Here is a 24,139-nt window from a genome sequence, read left to right as displayed (position 1 = left end):
AGAGCAATAATTTTTTCAAAAATAAAAACAAGAAATACTCCAAATATTGTGATTTAACCTGTAAAGCAACACTTGAAAATTAATGGCAAAATAGCCTCCAGTTATGTCCTTTAAGGACGATGACAATTTTCTCAAACACCAACCACTAATCTAAAACTGCCTTGTAATTCAAAAGCACTTAAGTCTTTTAAATACAGAGAACTTTCTAAATACTGCTTAATGTTGATGAAGCAACATTTGTGGTCAGGGCAGCGCTCCATTTCGTAACTCTGCCGCCACTGGTTTTCATACTCTATGTACATATTCATTCCAACAGACATGAAGATGATGTTTTGTGTACCACATGGCAGGGCACACCTTATCCTGCTGAAATTAAAGGCTTCATTCAGGGCACAGCATAAGCACATACATATAAGGAGGGGGCTCAGCACAAATATGTAATGTGCCATTTGCAAACTTGTACCCTGATGAAACTACACCTAAGAGAAGACTTGCTTTCCTTCCAAAATGACATTTTTACCACATCCCTTAAGAACATTCTCCTAGCCAAAGATGCACTTTAATAGAGCTCCCTAAGTGAAGAGTTCCCAAACTGCTTGCCTCAAGGAAGGAACCTTGCTACCAAGAGCCTTGCTATCAGCTAAGAAGATGCAGCTAACGTGAGACACATCCGGCAATAAGACAGAAATCTGACCACAGAAATAACAGCCAGGTCCCAAAAGATATTTTTTCAGCTATTTGCAAAATTCCATTTAAGTTTTTATCCTGTGATTTTAAATTAAAACATTTCAACTTCAAACAGCCTTCTTAAGTCTTCTGTGAATTACAGTTCAGAATTACACATGGAACCATGTGCAGGTGACCTAGGTGGTCACCCTGAGCACCTTTTGTAAAGTAGCACCCCGAGTGGTAATTTTACTCTTCAGTCCTACCTCAAAGGGTGTGGGATCTTTGAACCTTTTCCTGTGTAGGCAGCCTTAGGATGGAGGTAGACCCTAAGGACGCTAGACCTCAGAGCTCCACCTCCAATTTCCCGTTGCAGTCACACCCTCTGCACATTCTGCTTCTCACTGACAACCGTGTCCCTGGCAACTCACAGGTGATGACAGCTGTGTCCATGGCAACTCATGGCTGACACCACACTACTTCCACTACTTCCCTTTTCAGACACAATATTTAGAAACTATTAGTAACACTTGTGGTTTACAAACAAACACTTAATAATAAAGCTGGCTCATAAGACAACTATACTTGTTAAACTGGTTGTATTTAAAGAGTCAAATCCAAATTCTCATTAGAATATAATCAAATTTATTCATTTAAATGAATAAAAACGTGTTTGAGGACAAGTGATTCAAAAAAAGCATTTTGTCAATATTTCCTTCTTTTTAAGATTCATGTTGAAAGGGATCAAAGGATTCTTAGAATTCAAAAATAGCTAATTAATTACTTGTATGAAAAAGTGAGTATGTACCCAATCTTAAGATTATCTTTACAAATAGCACTTTAGAATCTAGGTTCAAGTACATCGTTTAAAACAGAAGAATTCAGCCTCATTTTCTTTAATGATGATGGTAGAGTAGGGCAGGGGCTCAAGTGGTTGGCAAATGGGGCAAAAAGAACAGAAATGAAACTTAGGGTCTAACACCATATATTACCTTTAGTATTCTGTCTTCTCTACTAAACCATTTAGAAAGAACTTTTGTAAATTATATCCTTCTGGCTGTTGTCTCATAATTTTCCTGCTCCTTGCTCACCTACTAAAGGCAATTGACTTGTCAAGAAGGAGAACAAAACAAAAAAAGATTAAAAGGGGTCGGGGGGAAGTAGGCTTAGATTACACCACTGGATAAAGAACCTTTAAAAAAAATTAACATCTATATGTGACTAGTGGTCAATGGAGAAACAGTAAAAGGAAGAAATCACTGCAAAATGTATGTCTGTTTGACAGACTGAGCCAACCTCCAAAATTCACTGAGGCACAACTGGAAATTACAAGACAGTTCATTAAGACAGGTACACTTTACTCCAGTTTCCAAGACTGTTTGCCAGATAAGTAGAACTAGCTTGAGCTAAATTTCTCTCACATACACACTAACACAGAGAAACAGACACACAGAAAAAGATCCAGAATATAGCTTCCTTCTCCTAATTTCAAATATATTCTCTGCCTTCCTCCCAACCTAATATATATAACATGAATTATCTTTGATAAACCCATGTCCTTTAGACATGTATAATCTCACCCTAAAAAAAAAAAAAGAATCTCAATGATAAAGAACAGTTATATCACCCCCTTAATTCCTTTCTCTGAAAAAGGGTATTAGTATTCTATATTTTTATTTCACTTTTCTCCTCAATTCCTATTAAGTTTTCTTTGTAGACCAGTGTCGTGCTGTCTCTGAAACACGGAAGCAATTATTAATCAAATTTTTCCTTTTTGTCCCTATTAGCAACAGCACCCTTGTCACGATCATCATCATGTTCCAGAAAAGTATTAGAAGAGCCTGTCAAATTAGTCTTTATAAGATTTCAACTTTGTGCACATGCAAATCTTCAGGCTCTACAATAAAACCTGAACTCCTCCTCCTGACAATCACTACCTTCCTGAATCTGCTCCTTACCAACAGTGTCCTGGAAATGGCACTAAATTGGCTTAGACAGACTGATTAATAACTTCCTAGTAATCTTAGTTTCTTCATCTAAATAAAAAATTAGACTAACTAGACCATTTAAGGATTTTTTTTCATGCTCTACTTCCAACATTTTTATTCCACCTTTCTCAACCTCATGGAAGATTTTTTTTTTTTAAGTCATGTTAAGTGGCATCTATTATTACTAGATGATGGTTCCCTGCCTCAAGGAACTTAAAATCCAGTTGAGGATCCAAGGACGCTATGTTAAACCTAATAAAAGTTTATTTCTGACTGCCCCCAAAATGAGGCCCGCAGACAGTAACTGATTGAGTGTGCATTCTCAGTGGTGAAAATTAGTGCTCTAAGAGTGGAAAAATAGTTTGTGGTCCTCCAAAGGGCATTAAAATTACTCAGGGGGAAGGGAGTGGTTAGAAAAAACCTGTCGAAAAAGGCAATAATGAAAGCAAAAGGTGGAGAAACACTGAGAGAGGAACCCAGACAGAACTTTAATGCTCCTTCCTCAAAGGGGTCCTTTCCTAACCACTGTCTAAAGTAAGTCTCTCCTCTTATTCTCTCTCAGCACTGCTGATACACTTTCACAATTTTTAATTATATACTTGTTTCCTTGTTTTGCCTGGGTGTCTCCCACACTGGGTGATAGGCTTCATGAGATGATGGACCATGTCTGTTTGTTTACAGGAGTTCACCCTGCCTGGCACAAAACAGGTGCTTGCTGGTTCTTGCCAAGCCTTACCCCTTGACCAACTTTTATTCTCCTGACATACTGAAGGACGTGTCAGGACCCTTTTCCAGATATTAACTGCAAGAGATGGTCTCCAATGCTCCTAATTCACTCTTACTTTCTTTTAAAACCACTTCAAGGTCCCCTTGGCCCCAGAGCATAACCTGCCAGAAATTTTCCCAAGGATCTTTGATCAATTACAAAAACTTTAGTATGATTTTCAGAGTTTTTACAATAATAAACCTGATATTAAGAGAAAAGGATTAGGCAAGGAATGTGCATATTTTTTAAATGCAAGAATGAATATCAAAATAGCACTTTTTATTTTTCAAGGTGTCCAAAATTTTAAAAGACCTTTCATTTCTTACTCCACAGCTGTTGTTCTGCTTCCGGGTGTATCAATAATGGAACCACTAACAGAGAGACAAGGCAATGGAACAGTCTAGGACATACACCCATTCCACATGCAGAAGGAGAAATTCTAATGTGAACATGAGGTGACACGTGTATTGGGCAGATGGAAACAAAACTTGACATACAGGCAGTCATTTCAAATCAGAACAGCTGGGCCTTCTCTGGTGGCGCAGTGATTAAGAATCCACCTGCCAATTCAGGGGACACGGGTTCGAGCCCTAGTCGGGGAAGATCCCACATGCCGCGGAGCAACTAAGCCCGTGCGGCACAACTACTGAGCCTGTGCTCTAGAGCCCGTGAGCCACAACTACTGAGCCCGCGTGCCACAACTACTGAAGCCCGCACGCCTAGAGCCCGTGCTCCACAAGAGAAGCAAGCCACGGCAGTGAGAAGCCTGCGCACCGCAATGAAGAGTAGCCCCCGCTTGCTGCAATTACAGAAAGCCCGCGCGGAACATCAAAGACCCAGTACACCAAAAATTTAAAAATAAATAAATAAATTTATAAAAAAAAAAAAAGAATCAGAACAGCTGCCGTTAGGATGATATCGCCCCCTGAAAATAGATCCTGCCCACCTAGGAGGAGTCAGGTCAGGCGTTATCACAGTCAAAATTATCTTCGTGAAAATATTACGTGAGGAAATCAGGAAGATGAGCAAGTCTTTTGATTTGCTTAGAACAGCAACAAATATATATCTTTCCACAGTATCAAGATATTTGGTAACAGGGAGATCAGCTCGGTGCTTTGTGACCACCTAGAGGGATGGGATGGGGAGGGTGGGAGGGAGGGAGATGCAAGAGGGAAGAGAAATGGGAACATATTGTATATGTATAACTGATTCACTTTGTTATAAAGCAGAAGCTAACACACCATTGTAAGGCAATTATACTTCAATAAAGATGTTAAAAAAAAAAAGAATGAAATAATGCCATTTGCAGCAACATGGATGGACCTAGAGGTTGTCACACTGAGTGAAGTTAAGTCAGAGAGAGAAAAACAAATATCGTATGATATCACATATGTGGAATCTAAAAAAATCACTCACAGACTTAGAGAATGAACTTATGGTTACCAGGGGGGAAGGGTTGGGGGGAGGGATAGATTGGGAGTTTGGGATTGACATGTACACACTGCTATATTTAAAATAGATAACCAAAAAGGACCTACCGTATAACACAGGGAACTCTGGTCAGTACTCTGTAATAACCTAAATGGGAAAAAACTTTGAAAAAGAATAGATACATGTATATGTATACCTGAATCACTTTGCTGTACACCTGAAAATACCACAACATTGTTAATCAACTATACTCCAATATTAAATAAAAAGTCAAAAAAAAAAAAAAAGATATTTGGTAAATTCTCAATTATAAGTTTAGTAGGAAAAAGTAAAAGAAAAAAACATAGATATACTTATGTGTGTGTGTATGTATGCATGTATGTATATAATCCACATATATATCCATATATATCTATATCTATCTAAGTTATATGAACGAAAACAAAAAAAATATATAAGATACTTCATTCCCTCAGTTTTCTATTGAATGTGGTCTTTAATTAGGGTGACCATATTATTTAACACCCTAACCAGGCCAGTTTCAAGTGAAAGAGAGACTTAGTAATAATTAAACCAGGGCAATATGTATACACTGGGACTGTCCTGGGCAAATCAGGACACATAATCACCTTAATTATAATAGAGTTCATGGAAAATTGTAAGATTTCATGAAATACAAATCAGATGAACAGTTTTAAAATGTGTCTCCTTTAGTAAAGTTTCTAAAGAAAAAAAAAAGGTTTTTTTAAGAAATGAATTTGTAAAAGCTAAAGTCCACAAAAGATTTTGTCCATATGAAGCAACATCCTACTAAACAAAGGATATAAATTAAAGAATGAATAGTAAAGTATTAACATAAGGAGTTAATCTCTAATAGGATCAGAAGCTTAAATTAATATTTTCTTTAATTAAGAGAGCCAATCCTTTCTAAAAAAAACATAAACCAACCCTGTATAGATATTTCTGCACCATAGCCTCTAGTACCACTTAGTTATTGCTGTTACTAGGAGACATTTGCACAAAAACAAGAGTTATACCCTTCCTTGCTTTTATTCTTCCACCTAAAAGAACAGTCCTCCATTATTAGCAATACACTTAGTATCTCCACAGCAACTAGTATAATTGGGGTGTTGCAACAGGAGGATAAAGAAGTGGAAAACAAAGTGACAGAAGGAGCAGAGAAGAAAAAACCACTTCCTCACAGCCTTGCTGGGAAAATAACTACCAAAAAGAAACAAGGAAACTTGCTAAAGAGAACCCTTTGGGGGTGGCTTTACGCAGTCGCTACTAGGGTTTTAAGATACTTAAGTATCCAACGAGGCAAATAAAAGTTTCCAAAACAGTGAATCCTATGCAGCAAGCGCAGATGACTTCACCCAAAGAACTCTGAGGTGGGGAAGAGATAAGGTTGCTGAAATAGACAAGAAGTGATTTCCACAGGTTTTCACATGTGGTTCCCAAGAAGGCACAGGGAACGAGGTACAGGGAAAACGTCTAAGAGGGCATTAGAGCTTTGCAAGCCTCCCAAACCAATCCCTGGCAACTGGTGAGGTGTGTGTGTGGGCGGGGGGGGGGGGGGGAAGGGAGGGGAGGGCAATCCTGGGCAAAATATATCCTCAGCCCAGGCCCAACAGTGGCTACAGAAGGCAGAGGGCAGCAGTTTGATAATCAGGAAACCTGGGCTCTTCATTGGCTTCTGCCTGACACAACACAGGGGTAAATAATGCAAGCAGAAAAGCAGTATTCAAGAATATCCACGGGGGGGGGGGGGTGGGGGGCGGGATGAATTGGGAGATTGGGATTGACATGTATACACTAATATGTATAAAATAGATAACTAATAAGAACCTGCTGTATAAAAAAATAAATAAAATTTAAAAATAAAAGACACGATTAAAAAAAAAAAAGAATACCCATTAATTTAGAAAACATGTGTTCAGGGACTTCCCTGGTGGTACAGTGGTTAAGAATCCACCTGCTAAGGCAGCGGACACGGGTTCAAGCCCTGGTCCTGGAAGATGCCACATGCTGCGGAGCAACTAAGCCCGTGCGCCACAACTACTGAGCCTGCGCTCTAGAGCCCATGAGCCACAACTACGGAGGCTGCGTGCCACAACTACTGAAGCCTGCTCTCCTAGAGCCCATGCTCCGCAACAAGAGAAGCCACCGCAATCAGAAGCCCGCGCACCGCAACGAAGAGTAGCCCCTGCTCGCCACAGCTAGAGAAAGCCCGCGCGCAGCAACAAAGACCCAATGCAGCCAAAAATAAATAAAATAAATTTATTAAAAAATATATATATATTAAAAGAAAAAAGAAAACATGTGTTGAGTGCCTACATCATGCTAGGAAATAACAACAACAACAAAAAAGTATAAATTTTGCTCCGGAGGAGCTTAGGCTGGAAGAAACATAGTTTCAGCAGAAAAATCATATTACAGTATGGTAGTCCAGTGACAAGGGAAAAGCCTAACTATTCTGGAACAAAGAGGGGACACCTAGCTTATGGGGGTGAGCTGGAGAAGGAAGAGAGTGAGGAAAGCTCCCTGCAGGAGATGCTGGAGGTCATTTGTGCTTTAAATCACTCCTCTAAAAGGTTCAACAAGATCACCATGTAAAGGAATCCTCCACATTGTAAAACCCAAAGAGCACTGTGTTCTCATCTTACTCAACTCCTCAAGAACTTACAACAGAACTGATTACTCCATCCTGCTTTAAACACTCGATTTAGCTGGCATCTGGAACACTGCTCTTTTCGTGCGCCTCCTACCTCACTGGTTACTCCCTGGTCTCCTACTTGGTCTATTTATTAACTCCGTTATTCCTCGGGGCCTGATCTCTGCTGCCTCTCTTCTCTGCCTACGAAATCTCCCCAGGTGATTCTAGATTTCCCATCTCTTTATATACCACTTCTGTGCTGACACCCACTGGCCCTGATCTTGTCCCTGAATGCAGTTCTCAGAATCACTACTGGCTGTTTGACAACTATCTCCGTTAGGACGACTAACAGACAACTCATACTAACGAACGGCCAAATCAGAACTCTATTCCCTACAACCCCGTCACCCACCAGAAGGAGTCCTGCCTGATTTCTCCTACTCTGTCACGTCACCCATCCAGGCCTATCCACTAAGTCTTGTCGATTCTATCTCCAAACCTCTCAAATCCATCCACTGCTCTCCATCTCCAATACTGCCACCCTGCTCCAGCCCGCATCACTTCTCACGTAGAATGCTGCCAATAGCTTCATAACTGGTTTCCTTGCTTCTACACTGGACCCCTTCTACTCCGCTCTGCCCAGCAGACAGACAGATCTGTTACAAATGTAAATCGGACCATGTGTCTCTCCTTCTTAGATCACTTCACAATGCCCTCTCATTGCATTTGGAATAAAATCCATAGGCCTTAGAAAGTTTGCAAGTACCAGCCCCTCCTCACCGGGTCCTGCCTGCCTCGTCACCTTCTTTCTCACTATTCCTTCCTGCGCAGACACTGCGGCCAGACTGGTCTCCCTTCCTTCCCTTGTGTAACCAAGCACTTTCCCTGTTCCCTCTACTGGCTCCTTCTCACCCTTCACCCCTCAGTGCAAGTCCAACCTCTGACAAACTTTCCTGACTGTGCTAGGGCAGGCTTCCCCAGTCATCTCTACATGTTTCCTTTAAAGAACTGGTCCAAGTCTGAACTGATCTTGTTTATTAGTTTTACTCGCTTATCATCTGCTCAACCTCCCTTTTCAGCACTTTTTCCTCTCTCAACACATAAACTCATACAATCTCCATTAAGGGTAGAAACCTTGATTATCTATTGGTCACTGAATCCCTAGAATCAAGAATAAAGTCTAGCACATAGCAAGTGCTCAAAAACTGTGTTGAATGCATTTATCAATTTCAGAAGGAGCTGAGGAGGGCTTAGGACTAGTCTCAGCCACCTGTGTAGTACAGGTATTTGATAAAGTCAATCTATTTATGAAATCCAGAGCAACCTACCTTGAGACCTTGGTGAGAACAGCAGCTTGTCCAGTGGCTGTTTTGCTACAAAATCCTCCACCATGATTTCCTTCCTCTGCATTTAGGTGATTTTCCTGCACAGAATGGTACTCTCTCCTTTCTCTCTTTCTCCCTTTCTCCCGTCCTCCTTTACTCCCTTCCTTCCTTCCTTCCTCCCTCCCTCCCCCCACTTCTACCCCTCTCTCCCCTACCCCTCTCCCTCTCATACTGCACCTGTGTTTTCTTACAGTCTAATCTTATCTATTCCTGGCAGACTGATATTTGATATCAAGTAATGATTTCTCTGATCTAGGTTTTACAGTGGCCTTGCTCCTTAAATTGTCACAATAAGCAACTGAACAAGAACACAAATTAGTAAGCAGCATCATGCATATAAACAGGGCAAGGATAGGGCGAAGGTCGTGATGGATGAACAGGTAGACAGTGAGGTGACACATGAGAGGAAGTAAGTGTGGTGAGGCTCTGGGACTGAGACCAGGGTAGATGCCACACACATCCCACTTATCACAGCTCACAAAGGCATATGAGCAGCCATCTTTCCTATAAGCATGAACCTAATAATCTAAATATTTCATTTACAGGCCCAGGCACACCTCCTGGCACTGAAATTCACAAATTTATATTACAGATAACCTTAGAGACACGTTTCACTGTATCATTCAGCCGGTTCACTCATTCTAGCAAAAGGCACCAGAACCAGTTTTCTCTGGTGACCCCATGATATAATTCAGTTTATAAAATACAATAAATTATTATTATTATTATATAATTTATAAAATACAATCTTTTATATTATTGTATATATATTATATTATTATTTTATTCAGTTTATAAAATAAAATACAGGGATAGTTCTGAGGATAACCTCAGATTCATGCAGGGTATTGTTCCTTAAGGATAAGGCTGGTCAGAGCTGCACTGCCTGTCAAAGCAGCCACTAGCCCCATGTGGCTACTGAGCACTTGAAGTGTGGCCAATCCAAGCTGACATGTGCAGTTAAGTGCAGAATACACACCAGATTTCGAAGATTTAGAAAAAAAGTTAAAATGTCAAGAATTTTTACATTGATTATAATCATAATAGTAAATATGATAACATTTTGATACATTGGTTAAATAAAATATGTTCTTAAATAAAATATGTCCTTAACAAAATGACTCCAAATATCCTATCTCTGTGGTTTTAAGAGTCTCCAATTTTTTTCTACTTCTACACAAGACAGTCTCTTCCCTCTAGAAACTGCTGTATGTATATATTACACCATCCAGCTAATGTTCCACCCATAATTCTTTAAAATTACCAAAACTCTTATATTATCCCTTATTTCATTTCTTAAGCAGGAAAATTCCCAAGATTTTAGTTCTTATACTGGCGCTATTTCTACATTGCACAAAGGGGTCCTTAACTGATGCAAGCTGTCTCCAAATGACAATTTAAGATTGTTACTGGAGGATTCCTTAAAAAAACAAAAACCAAAAACTAGCCCCGTCCATTATGATAATTCTTGCTATTTTTAATTTCCATAATTGACACGCTGATTCCAAGATACCGTCTACTCTGGGGTCTATAACCCTCTAGGTACTTACTACAGATGACCCAATGAATGACACCACCTTTTATTTGTTTAATTCATTACAATTTGAAAAGCCACTGTATAGAAGTGCTTTTGCTCTCAAAGAATTCATAATAACATTGCTAGGCAAGCACAGTAAGAAAAAGATTTTTAAAATGTAAAGGGAATCTGACCTCACATCTGTCAGAATGACTATCATCAAAAAGACCACAAATGTTGGTGAGGATGTGGAGAAAAGGGAACCCTTGGACACTGTTGGTGGGAATGTAAACTGGTGCAGCCACTGTGGAAAACAGTATGGAGGTTCCTCAAAAACCTAAAAATAGAACTACCATATGATCCAGCAATCCCACTCCTGGGTATATACCTGAAAATGAAAACACTAATTCGAAAAGATACAGGCACCCCAATGTTCATAGCAGCATTATTTACAGTGGCCAAAATACGGAAGCAACCTAAGTGCCCATCAATAAACAAGTGGATAAAGAAGATGTGAGATATATATACATACAATGGAATACTACTCAGCCATAAAAAAGAATGAAATTTTGCCATTTGCAACAACATGGATGGACCTGGAGGATATACTATGCTTAGTGAAATAAGTTGGACAGAGAAAGACTAACACTGTATGTTATTACTTATATGTGGAATCTAAAAGATAAAACAAACTAGCAAATATAACAAAAAAGAAACAGACTCACAGATATAGAGAACAAACTAGTGGTTACCAGTGGGGAGAGAGGAAGGGGGAAGGGGCAAGATAGTTGTAGGGGATTAAGAGGTACAAACTATTATATATAAAATAAATAAGCTACAAGGATATGTTGTACAGCACAGGGAACACAGCCAATATCTTATAATAACTATAAATGGAGTATAATCTATAAAAATTTTGAATCACTACTATGTCATACACCTGAAACTAATATAATATTGTAAATCAACTATACCACAATAAAAAATAAATAAAAAATAAAAATAAAATAAAGAGAATCTGGAGTCAAAACTCAAGGGATAATATGCCTACAACCATCAGCACCACTGCATGTGGACCATCATCTTACCCCAAACAAATGCAAGGCTATAAGGACTGCCACATGGGGTACAAAGCCACATTTCTGTTAGGCAACTCTGATGAAAGGCCCGGCTGGCTCCACTTGCTCTGGAATCAACAAGACTTTTCTTTTTTTGCTAAAACCTTGATACTGTCATTTAAAATAGACAGTATACATCTGTATACAAATGTATAGAATTATCAAAAGTTAACTCCCTCTGCCCCAAAGTGGTTCAGTTTATATGCAAAATAAAACAGCCCCACCCAAATGTAAACACTTGCTACACTTGACATGTGCATACAATAAAATACGAGATGAAGCAGCTCTTTCACAGGGCTGGCATAAAGTAACAAATCAAAGCACTGATTGTTCTAGTAATTCTCTGTATTAGTTTCCTGTTGCGGCTGTATAAGTGACTATAAAGTTAATGGATTAAAACGACACAAATTTCTTCTCTTACAGTTCTAGAAATCAGAAGTCCAAAAGGGGACTCAGTGGGTTAACACTGAAATGTCAGCAGGGCTGTGCTCCTTTCTGGAGGCCCGGGGGAGAATCCATTTCCCAGCCTTTCCCAGCTTCTTAGAGATCGCGGGCACTCCTTGGCTCGTGGCCCCCTTCCATCTTAAGCCGGCAATGGCCGTTTGAGTTTTTCTAATGGTGCCAACTCTCTGATTCTGACTCTTCTCTTTCACTTTTCCACTTATAAGGATCCTTGTGATTACATTGGGTCTACGCAGATAACCCAGGATAGTCTCCGTATCTTAAGTCAGCTGATTAGCAACCTTAATCCCTCCTTGCCAAGTAACATAACAGGTTCATAGTTTCTGGGGATTAGGATGTAAACATCTTTGGGGCACCATTACTCTGCCTACCACCATCTCCAAGAGTAACTAGAAAACATTCAAAGAAACCTCACATGTGCAAGCTATTCTCCTCCAATAAGGACTTTTAAATATTTTAATTTACAATAGGTGAAAGCCCTAAAATTTAAAAGAATAAGTAACATTAAAGCAGCAGGAGGACTTCCCTGGTGGCGCAGTGGTTAAGAATCTGCCTGCCAAGGCAGGGGACACGGGTTCGATCCCTGGTCTGGGAAGATCCCACATGCCGCGAAGCAACTAAGCCCGTGTGCCACAACTACTCAGCCTGTGCTGTAGAGCCTGTGAGCCACAACTACTGAAGTCCGTGCACTTTAGAGCCTGTGCTCCGCAGCAAGAGAAGCCACCGCAATGAGAAGCCTGCGCACTGCAACGAAGAGTAGCCTCCGCTCGCCGCAACTAGAGAAAGCCCGTGTACAGCAATGAAGACGCAACGCAGCCATAACTAAATAAATAAATTTTTTTTTTAATTGAGAACTTAAAAAATATGTTTTTAAAAAAAAAAGCAGCAGGAATAGGTTGCAGCTGAGTGTGCTGATCAGGGGACTGGGAGAAAGAATGCACTGCTCCTTTCCTGGACGCAACACCAGGCCTGATTGAGCACTCACAAGCTTTTTGAGAGAAATGTTTGGCAATACTGTATCATCAATACATTTCAGTAGCAACACTGAAATATATGACCTAGCTGTAGTCCTCCACATGGTAAATCATAAGGAGGTGATGGCATGTACGGACGGGTGTGATGTTCCCTTTGCTAAAACTGCATGTGCAAGGATAAAATGAGGCCCAAAGTGTGAGATACATGCTAGATTCTACAAACGACAGTGCAGTGGTTAGACTTCATACCCAATCTGTCTGCTTTCAAAACCCAATTCTGCCTGCCTCATACTAGCTGTGTGACCTTAGGCAAGTGACTTAACTTCTCTGTGTCTCAAAAGAGGATTCTTAAAATGGGGATAATATCTGTCTCAGAGTGTTTAAGGAGGAAGAGATGAGTAAGAGTTCTAAGTGCTCAGAACAAACCCTGGCATATAGTGAATGCTTTAAGTATTTGGAAAATAAAATTGTAAACGTTCCTGCTTGCTGCTTATAACTTGCCAACCAAACTATACACCAAGGGAGTGTACCCTCTCAGCACTAGCTAACCCATCACAGAGGATACGATATCATATATATACACACATAAATATTAATTTAACAGAAACAATGCCCTTTGTTGCTACTAAAGTTTGGTAGCAACTACTGGGGCAGTAATAACTGGATGGTTAAATAACTTGCAGATCAAATGCAAATCTCAGAAAACAGTAGCGGCTGTGTTAGATAGACTGTCTCAGGGCCTCCTAAAGAAAGATGTAGAGCATACTGTCCGGGGAGGACAGTAGGGTCTGTGATTCTTAACGGCCCCGGCATTTTCTGGGACAGTGGCGCTCATGGTACAATACTCCGTGGACGGCTGAGCTCTGTGAGGGACAGCGGCGGTTATGCTCACCAGCGCTACCAGCATCTGCCGAGACGGCTGGCATATTGTGATGGCAGCTCTGAAAGCTTTTCAGCATTCACAGCTGATGTTATATACTTCTTACGAAAGTTCTTGAATTCAATGGCAGTGGACAACCAATTTTAATAATTTTATTTTAACCCTGAAGGAAGAGAGAAGGAGAGATAGGACCCAGATTCTACCAATGCAGGCAAGATATAACAAATGGCTATTAGGTTACAAGAAAAATACACTACCTTCCTGAGAAACAATGAGAAACAATTTGATTTGGGGGACAATAGGAATGAACCCTTTGTTTTAAAAGTTAGAAGTAGAGTCTATATGCAAAAAGTAATAGCTGAGCCACCAAGCATTATCCTCAGTGTTTTACACATTTAAAGTAATATAATTCATAGTCACCTTAGGAAGTAAATACTATCTTATTCCCGTTTCACAGCCAGGAAATGGAGGTTCATCAGAGGAAGTTGCTCAGGTCACCTAGTGGTGAGGGATGTTGCTGGGACTTAAGTCTAAGTGTGGCCTGAGTAAGCCTATGGGCCTTCATCTCTCTGGCATTACTTCATTGCCTGAAGCAGCACAGACCAGAGAAGCATTCCAGGAGATGGGTGGTAGACATACAATCCCATATCAAAATACATCCCACCCCTCAAACCTGCTGTATCTCCAAAGCTAGCGGAGAGATTACAGAAAGCCTAGGGGGATACTGGGCAGTGCGTGGGCAAGAGAATCAACTGCCCCTGGCTTCAAAACCCTGCTCCTTTTCCCACCAGCTCTGCAGCCTTCAGTATATTAACCTTTCTAAATTGTTTCCCTACTTCCACAGTGGAGATAACACAATTTCTCTTTTGCAGGGCTGCCTGAAGATACAGAATTTGATTTAGTCTTCTCTAGAACCTATCTGAGTATCTACCATTATCTAACCATCACTATTTTACTGCACTATCTCCAGATTCTGTGTTTGGTGAAGCTTGGAGGACCAACTCAAGCGTTTGGAGGCTCTCTGTTTTAAAGGCTTAGCTTCATTTTCAACTACTGCTGCCAGTCTTTTCCTGAAAGGTCTTCACTTCTCACTGGAAGTGGGCTGCTATCTAGAGGTATCCCTCCTTGGCATCCCAATTAGCTAAGTGATCCCTAATCCAAAACCACTTATTCTTTAACCCTTTTTCCTACTCCCTAAATGAAAACTCATTCCTTCACATTTTCTCTAGTTACATCAGACTACCTACTTAAAGTACTCCCAGGTAAGGCAAAGTATCCTTAACCCATCTGGGTGGGGTGCATGTTAAGAGGTGCTTCCCAGGATGATTCCCATCAACAGAGCAGGTCAGAGAGGCCCGGAACATGCATTTTCACCCCTGGCAGGCCAGACCCTCCAGGATCACATGTGACCCCAGTTTCAACAGCAGGAGCCAATTCCCAGCAAGCCTTGGGATTAGGTACTACCTTCCAAGGGACACAGAATCTGCCTTTGGTACACTTGCATCTTTCTACAGTTGTTTCCCCACCTCCAGGGCTACTCCTCCCTTGAGTCCCTCCCATTTGTGGAAAAGCTTTTCAGAAGTTTAACTCTTCCCATGTATTTTGCATTGCTAATCATCTCAATTGAAAAGAGGTCATTAAATTCCCGAGGTAGGGGGACTTCCCTGGTCCAGCAGTTAAGACTCCGGGCTTCCACTGCAGGGGGCGGGTTCGATCCCTGGTCAGGGAACTAAGGTCCCGCATACTGCGTGGTGTGGCCAAAAATAAAATAAATTCCAGAGGTGGATACTCATCCCCTAGTTTTCCATAAATATGATGCCTCCAGGTCCACATTTTCAACTGGATAGCAATTTGCCCTTATACAGGTACTCATCGAGCACTTTCTTGGTGTAGGCAAGTCCTGCCCGGTAAACTCAAGAGTTAAGGATGCCCTAAGGTGAGTATTTCAGCTCAATTTCTCAATTTTGCCTGAGGCCAGCCCTAACACTTGGGTATTTCTCTTTCCACAGTCAAATGTATCACCCTAAATGAAGCTCAGCACAGACACTACCAGGTGGAGAAATGACACTTAACTGAAGGTCCCTTCCAGAGCCTTTCACTTCATCTGACTTTTAGTAGCTAGCTGTCTTTTCTGACAACTGTGGCTTCAAAATTATCTTTCATCTCCTTTTATTCCCTCTTCTTTAACAATTTTAGTATGTGGTTTTATTCTTTTTAAATAGTACAAGGGGTTTACTGGGAGAAAAGATGTAAATATAAGACAACATTCAATCCAGTTAATGCTGCTTTTAAAAAAAAGATCTAAGAACGTGAACAAGTTTGTTTGAAAGTTTTAAGTGACACTATCAATCTAAAGACACAAAATTGTAAGGCTGAATTTTAAACTGTAAGCAAATCATCAAATTAGGGTTTGACAGTAGGGAAAACCAATCAGCAAATAACTGATTAACCTATTTATACTGCAATTTTATTAGCTGTTTTTTAAATTCTGCTTTGAATTAAAAGTCATTGTTAGGAATTAACAAATTGAACTTATCTGGGTTTCTGTATGAAGAGGCTGAATTGAACACTACTCATATTCCAACATCCTTTATCAAAACCATGAGGATAAAGTAACTAGCATTGGATATGGAAATATAAACCCAAAGCAAAATTAAAAGTTTGACTTGGGACTTCCCTGGTGGTCCAGTGGTTAAGAATCGCCTTCCAATGCAGGGGACGTGGGTTCGATCCCTTGTCGGGGAACTAAGATCCCACGTGCCTCGGGGCAACTAAACCCATGTGCCGCAACTACTGAGCTCGCGCACCGCAACTAGAGAGTAGCCTGCGTGCCGCGACTAAGATCCGACGCAGCCAAAAAAATAATAATAATAAAAATAAAAGTTTGACTCAGGGTAGCAAAGAGGGTATGATATTATAATAAAACTTGAGAAATGTTTAAATGAAGAAATGCTTTATACCTATAATGACAACTAGCTAATGGATATTTCTTGCACTTTCATTCATTAAATCAAACGGAAAATGTCTTAGCAATGATACACTTTTCAAGAAATCAAACAACAAATTTCTAAGATTTTTTTAAAAGGTGATCTATTTAAAAGTGATGAGCTTATTCTAAACCTGATGATACATCTGCTGTATATGTAATATCTGCAAAATGCAAACTGTCTATCCTACTGGGTACCAAGGAGGCAAATTGTAGAAGTAGAATTTCTTTTCTGAGATTCATGCACCCACTATGTTCATAGCAGCACTATTTACAATAGCCAAGACATGGAAACAACCTAAATGTCCATCAGCAGAGGAATGGATAAAGAAGATGTGGTACATATTTTCAATAGACTTACTCAGCCATAAAAAAAGAATGAAATAATGCCATTTGCAGCAACATGGATGAACCTAGAGATTATCATACTAAGCAAAGTAAGTCAGAAAGAGAGACAAACACTTATATGTGGAATCTAAAATACAACACAAGTGAACATATCTATGAAACAGAAACAGACTCACAGACATAGAGAACAGACTTGTGGTTGCCAAGGGGGAGGGAAGGATTGGGAGTTTGGGATTAGCAGATGCGAACTATTATATACAGGATGGATAGACAACAAAGTCCTACTGTACAGCACAGGGAACTATATTCAATATCCTGTGATAAACCATAATGGAAAACAATATGAAAAAGAATATATATGTATAACTGAGTCACTTTGCTGTACAGCAGAAATTAACACAACACTGTAAATCAACTATACTTCAATAAAATTTTTTTTAAAAATTTCTTTTCTGCCTGGCAAAGTCAGCACTGCTCCATTCTGCTATATTTCCCCATAAAGGAAGTTCAGCTTTATGTCTAATAACAATAATACAAACACAAATAGTTGTTAAGAAAGGCTCTGTGTTCCGTTTTCATCATAAATCCCTTGCGTAATGAGCTACTGACCTATTGTGTCCCTCCATAGAGAATGTTGATCCTATTGCTGAAATCTTACGAGAAACACTAAAGGAACACAGAAATTATAACAAATTCTAAAGAGAAAGGAGAAAGTTTCTAATTCTGAATATGGTGGGAAAAAAAAGGCAGATAAATTAAAGATCATAATTCACTTTTTAAAATGACTAAAATAATCATGGATTGCACACAGATATAGTTAGAAGGATACTTATTGCAGAGTTTTTTAAAATAGTGAAAACTGGAAACAAACTAACTGTCCAACGATAGGGGATTGGTTAAGCTGAGATGCAGCCATTCAATAGAAAACTATAAAAGACGCTGTTTAAGCATATTTTAGTGATATAGAGGCATCCATATTTGGGTGAAAAAAAAAAGTTAGAAAACAGTATGTAGAGAACAAACCCGGTTTTGTAGAGAATAATTTTATAGCTGTGTAACTTCAGGAAAGTTCCTTAATTTCCCTAAAGCAGTTTTTTTCCTCCATAATCGTACCTGCCTCATAGGGTTAGAGTGAGGATAACATGAGATTCTCTGTATAAAGTAACTGGCATATTGCCCAGCCCACAGTAAGTGCTATACATGTTAGCTCTTGATGTTGTATGTTCATAGCGGTGAGAAAGCATTTGAGGATATAACACTAAGTAATTTTCTGGGTGGCGGCTGATTTGTTTACCTTGTACTTTTAAACCTCTACAAGTAAGAAATTGAAATATTATACTATTCACACATGGTGATTATTCTCTTAAAAATCTACGACAGTGCTTTCTTTGCTCACAGTAAATAAATCTTGGTTGAACTGATTTTACCCTTCAGATTTCATTTAAACAAGTTTGCTCTGATATGTTTAAAATTATTTGACTTGGGACTTCCCAGGCAGTCCAGTTGTTAAGGCTTCGCCTTCCAATGCAGGGGATGCAGGTTCGATACCTGTCGGGGAGCTAAGATCCCACATGCCTCTCGGCCAAAAAAACCAAAACATAAAACAGAAGCAATATTGTAACAAAATTCAATAAAGACTTTTAAAAAATGGCCACATTAAAAAAAAAAAAAAAAAAAGGACTTCCCTGGTGGCACAGTGGTTAAGAATCCGCCTGCCAATGCAGGGGACACAGGTTCAAGCCCTTGTCTGGGAAGATCCCACATGCCGCGGAGTAACTAAGCCTGTGAGCCACAACTACCAAAGCCCGCAGGCCTAGAGCCGGTGCTCCACAACAAGAGAAGCTACCGCAGTGGGAAGCCCAGGTACCGCAACGAAGAGTAGCCCCCGCTCGCCACAACTAGAGAAAGCCCGCACGCAGCAATGAAGACCCAACACAGCCAAAAATTAAAATAAAATAAAATAAATTTATTTTAAAAATACTTGACTTAAGGACTAAATTTGTCTATATAATATTGTTACTGGGTAAAGCAAGGCATACTTGCATGGTTCAGCCTCAAAACTTATGAGAAACCAGTTCACTAGAAAGCCAGTAGATCTCAAATTATCAGTGGGAGGCAGCCTATCATAGCCTAATCACTTCTGGTTTCCTCCCAAGTCCCTTCCTCTCTCCTTCTTTTTGACTCTTTTTTCCTCTCCATAATCAAAGCCTAGGGGCTCTTTCTACCAGACTGTAAGCCAGTTACGGTGCCTCCTTCATGTTAGCGTTGCTAGTACCTAGCATAGTGGCTGGAATATAGTAGCTGCTCACTAAACATTCACCAACTGAATAAATATCTGATAGTAGTAGTTCACGATGGAGGCTTCAAATCCCTCATAAGGGAATTAGATAAAGGTGGACAGGCTACTCTTATCTGAAACTGTCTAGAATTCTCAGTAATTCTTCCTTAAGAAAACAAACAACATCTCACTTCAACCTATCACTTTTTTAAAAGTTCTCATTTGTATTCCACTGTCTATTTTAATAGATGTAAGATTATTTCTTTGTTTTTCCCTATATTTTGTTTAAAGTCCCACAAGAATTCCAGAGAGTTTAAGTAAATTGCTCAGAGAAACACAGCCAGTAAGTTACCACCCAGATAGCCTTAGGTCTTCTGGATTCTGATGCCCAAGATCTCTGCATCACACTGTGGAAAAAAACATTCCCTGTAACCTTTGACCCTAAAAGTTGTTGCAGATATAAGGTAAGAACAAATGTTTTCAGTAACACCTGAGCAAATGCTCCCTATCCCTCCAACTATCTCCTAGGGATTTTTATAAGATTCTGTGAAAAGACAGTAGGCAGCAACCCAAAGGTGTCCAAGTGTTTCCCTCCATGTTCAGAAGTCAACCAGCTTTGCTGAAAAATGAAACTAGAGAAACCAAATTAAACATTAACTCGTTAAAAAACACTTCAACCAGAAGACTACTGTGAAGTAAGGCCAGCAGCAAACCAAGGAAAGGGCTATAGTTTTGTACTGCGTATTTTTTTAAAAGGCAAAAAAAACAAGTTAAGGGTAAAGTTAGAGAGTTATCCATACATCCTTTCTTCCTCCGAATTCCATGTGTCACTTTCAGCCACTGCTCTGACTCTGTTTAGCGAATGGCAGTTCCCCTGGTATGGGGTGGGAACCCGAACTCTCTCAGGTATCCACAGAGAAGCGTTTAACTTACTTCACACTCTGAGGAACTTGCCAAAGGATTTCACACTCTAAACCTCAACCCACCAGGTTTGTAAGTAGGAAATCCTGTGGAAATTAATTGGTGATTATCTAAGCCAGCTGGAACACACTATTTATATATAAACAGTTAAAATCTGTTGAGGTCTGCTTTGTGCCAGACATTATGACAGGTCTTCTGAGGTTTAATTCTCATTATTATCCTCTGAAGCAGTTACAGTTCCATTTTACTAGTTCAGAGTGTTTAATGCGACTGAGAACCCACCATTAACAGATGTGACTAGGAGTGAAACCAAGGATTTGGAAAGTTAAGTTCAAAATCCACACCCACCTAGAGACACTAAACAATTGAATCTCTTCAAATATTTAACATACGTGTCGAAACGATCTTAAGGCCGTATTAGAGCGAGCAAGATGAAATAGAAGAAGGGCAAAGACTGATGTATAAAAATTACAGGACATAACGTTTGAGTTGTTTCAAGAAGTAGCCGCGGGCTATTAACTATCCATACCTCACAGAAGTAGACGGGTCCACTCGCACCTATTTGCGCTGAAACACCAAGCCTCCCTTTCCTTAAGGACAGTAGCTTTGGAATGCCAAACGTGGAAACGTTTCAGTGTGGGCAGCCCAGAGCTGGGTTCTTACCGTTCACACATCATCAGTAAGTGCCTCTCAAAAAAGCTTAAAGACAGTCCCTCCTCCACCTCCTTTGAACTTCAGTCCTGACCTCCAGAGTGGCTCAGGACAATATATGGCTCAATCTGTGTCCTTTCAACGTCAGGACCCAGTGACCCGCAATGGTTGCAAATGAATGAGATGAATGCTCAGAGCGTGGAGACGAAGCCACACGTCCATCCTCTCTATCAGGCAAAATCAGGGAAGGATGCCTTGGGGCGGGGCGCGTGGGAGCCGAATTAGAGCCACGTCCGCGTTCGCAGTCCACCCTGCCCTCCCCGCGCTGCGCCCGCCGCACGGCTTTCCAGCCCATCCTCCTCCCCGGCCCCTCCGGCGCTCCTTACCCGCTCTCACCTGGGGCTCCAGACCTTCCCGGCCGGACGCACCAGCTCCCGGGCCCGGGATCTGCTAGGGGACGGAGCCCGCTGCCGCAGCCGCCCCCGGCCGAAGCCGCTGTAAAGTTTGCTCGGGGTCTCGCCCTCTCCTGCCTCGGCCCTGCCAGGGAAGCACCTCCCGGGTCGCTCCCGCGGCTGCCGCCTCCGAGGCCGCTGTCGGCGGCGCTGCAGCACCGGCCGGGCTCGGGCGGCCGAGGACGGCTCCCTGCGCGCGGAGGGCGGGGTCTCCCCGCTCAGTCCGCGGCGCGGCGCTCGGTGTTTACCGCGGCCCCGCGGCCCGCTCTCCCCGCCCGCCGCCCTGCGCGCTCCTGACATCATTCATTCTCTCACACCCTTGCCCGCCCACTCCATTTCCAAACAGTGACTCACCCGGCGGCGCCCGCTCCCGCTGCTGTGGCTCTCCAGGCGCAGAGCGGAGCTCGAAAAACCGGTGCGACTTCTTGAGAAGTGAACCCCAGCTGCGGCTCTCTGCTCCTAGCCGTTAAAGGTGCAGGGAAGGAGGGGCTTGGCAGGCGGGGCAGATTGGCTCAGCGGGGAAAGGCTGGAGCGGACCTCCCTGAGCGGTGACAGAGAACAATCTGGGAAAGTTCTTTGGGTGCCACTCCCTGCAACTTTCAAGGGTGGGGCCGGGAAGAGATCCCCCCCACCCCCGCACGTCGCCTTTCTCGGGAACGGCTTCCTGACGTCGGTGTGAGTGGGCTTGGGGCACCAGCGGTTATTCACTAGGTATTGCCTGGGCCTGGGTCAAAGGGTGGGTTTCCAGACCTCAAAGGACTGCCTGGCAGGGTTAGTCTCTAGGTGAGAGCTGGAAGGGTTCTCCAAGTTAATGAGGCTAATAATACTTTCCCTTAGGTGACTAACCACCATGTCATATGTCCTGTTAATTGATTTGCTTCTCATTAAGGATAGAAAACAGTAACCAAAATAAACAGTGAGAGAGTAGTTCTTTGCTCAGCGGAACACTGCGCTTTTCCGCAGCTATTCGAGAGCACAAGACGGCCGTGTGAGATTTCTTTGATGAGCTCAGCAGTTATGTTTTTAGAAGGGGTGTTGCCTTCTTTAAAATGGTCAAGGCTCTACGCTTTTTGGAGTTGCTATTCATACACCTGCTGGGCAGTTTTCAAAGTAAACGATGGCTGCCTCGGATTCTAACTAGGATGAATCAGAGGGAATTTGGTCAAATCCTTATTGAATTTAACTGACATATGTTTTGTGTTAATTTCTACTTTCGGACAGGGTAGTTATGCTTAGGATTTGCACTGGCTTATGGGTGATTACATATAGTCAACAAAAATAATCAAGAGACATGTCTGGGTGCCCAGTGCAGAAATCATGGGGGTAAACAATCATCTGTTTATGATAATTCAACAGGATGGTAACAGAAAAACAAACAAAAAAACACACACACAAAAACTTGCAGGACAGTCCCAAAACAGACAACTGTATGATGTCACTACAGGAGTTTCCCTGAAATGAAAATGCTCCTGAGTTAACCAGAGGTTCAACATCATTGTTGTGGAAAATGTACATATCAAGGTACAGAAAGGTAACAACCCACAACACCAACAATTGAAATTTATTTTACTTGGGTTTATGTTTCCTTTTCAATAGGAGTTCGTTTTTTACAAAACCCAGGCATTTTGCCCAGAAGGCACTAGCAAATGGATTGGTTTGCTAGGATGTAAAGTAAATAGAAATTCAAACCAACAGTTTTCATAGACCATCACAGATGTAATCAGAGGCTTGGGTGTCCTGTCCACTGGTAACACAGAAGGACTAGATTCAAATATGTAGCGACAGGAAAGTTTGAGTGACTATCCCACCTACTCCCTACTTTATGACCCAGATGTTCAGGCATTATGGAGATATGTTTAAGTAAGATTTTCTACAGATCTCAGAAAATGATATTGTGGGCTTTGGGGTCTATGTACATGGGTGAAGTCAAAAAGCTCAAAAGAAGGCCTCCCATCCCATGTGTCTTGTTGCAGATGTAAATCCTGCAGCTCTATCATTCAAAGGTTACTGTCTGTATGAGAGGCTGTTTAATGGGTAGTTTTAAATTTGCAGCTACTATTATGTCTCAGTTTAAATATTGTGAAATAAATAATTACGTGATTTTATTATACCACTTAAATATACCCCAGTAAATGTAGAATATTATAATTGTGATTGAGTTCCATGAAGTTTTTCCATTCTACTCATTATCAACATATGAGAAAGCAAATTATTCATCTTAATTTCCATGTTTTGAAAAACATTGATTGACTGTCCGTCTCACAGAAAGAGGTGATTTTTTTTTCAACTGAACTTTTTGTTCATACAACATATCAAAGTTTACTAAGTCCCTGATTAATCACCTTCCGAAAATAATAATGCTGAATGTTCTAAAGGAGAGATAGGGCTGACAGTTGTGTTACTGTCAATTTTTTTTTCTAAACCAGTATGTACTGTAAAGCGAGTTTTACAGATATTTCTTTGGTATGATACAACATACTGGTTAAGTTAGGAGAACATACATATCTGTAGTACTTATCTGCTCTTATAATAACTCCTACTCTAGATGTACCTAAGTCATTGACTCAAGCAACAAATGTTTATTGAGTTCCCACTTTATTTATTTATTTATTTATTTATTTATTTATTTATTTATGGCTGTGTTGGGTCTTCGTTTCTGTG

At 40.9% G+C, this 24,139-nt stretch overlaps 2 protein-coding genes across 11 annotated transcripts in view; one reads left to right on the top strand and one right to left on the bottom strand.

Moving 5' to 3' along the window:
• The window catches only part of SGMS2 (sphingomyelin synthase 2), a 99,595-nt gene extending 77,650 nt beyond the window's left edge, over positions 1-21,945 (bottom strand). For 6 of the 10 annotated variants that reach the window (XR_014263921.1, XR_014263922.1, XM_082462926.1 and 3 more), the window contains exon 1: positions 21,413-21,767. The gene's annotated coding sequence lies outside the window, so the exon portion shown is untranslated. Of the gene's footprint in view, positions 1-21,412; positions 21,768-21,832 lie in introns of those variants that run through there. The other 4 variants (XM_082462924.1, XM_082462928.1, XM_082462925.1 and 1 more) reach the window with 3 other exon arrangements.
• Positions 21,946-22,034: 89 nt separating this feature from the next.
• Positions 22,035-24,139, top strand: part of LOC309661355 (uncharacterized protein) — a 65,797-nt gene continuing 63,692 nt past the window's right edge. Inside the window, exon 1 of the mRNA XM_082463095.1 lies at positions 22,035-22,153. The gene's annotated coding sequence lies outside the window, so the exon portion shown is untranslated. The remainder of the gene's footprint in view (positions 22,154-24,139) is intronic.

This window comes from Balaenoptera physalus (assembly GCF_965194825.1).
Source record: "Balaenoptera physalus genome assembly, chromosome: 5".
Taxonomy (NCBI): domain Eukaryota; kingdom Metazoa; phylum Chordata; class Mammalia; order Artiodactyla; family Balaenopteridae; genus Balaenoptera; species Balaenoptera physalus.
This window is presented reverse-complemented; position numbering and strand designations above follow the sequence as displayed.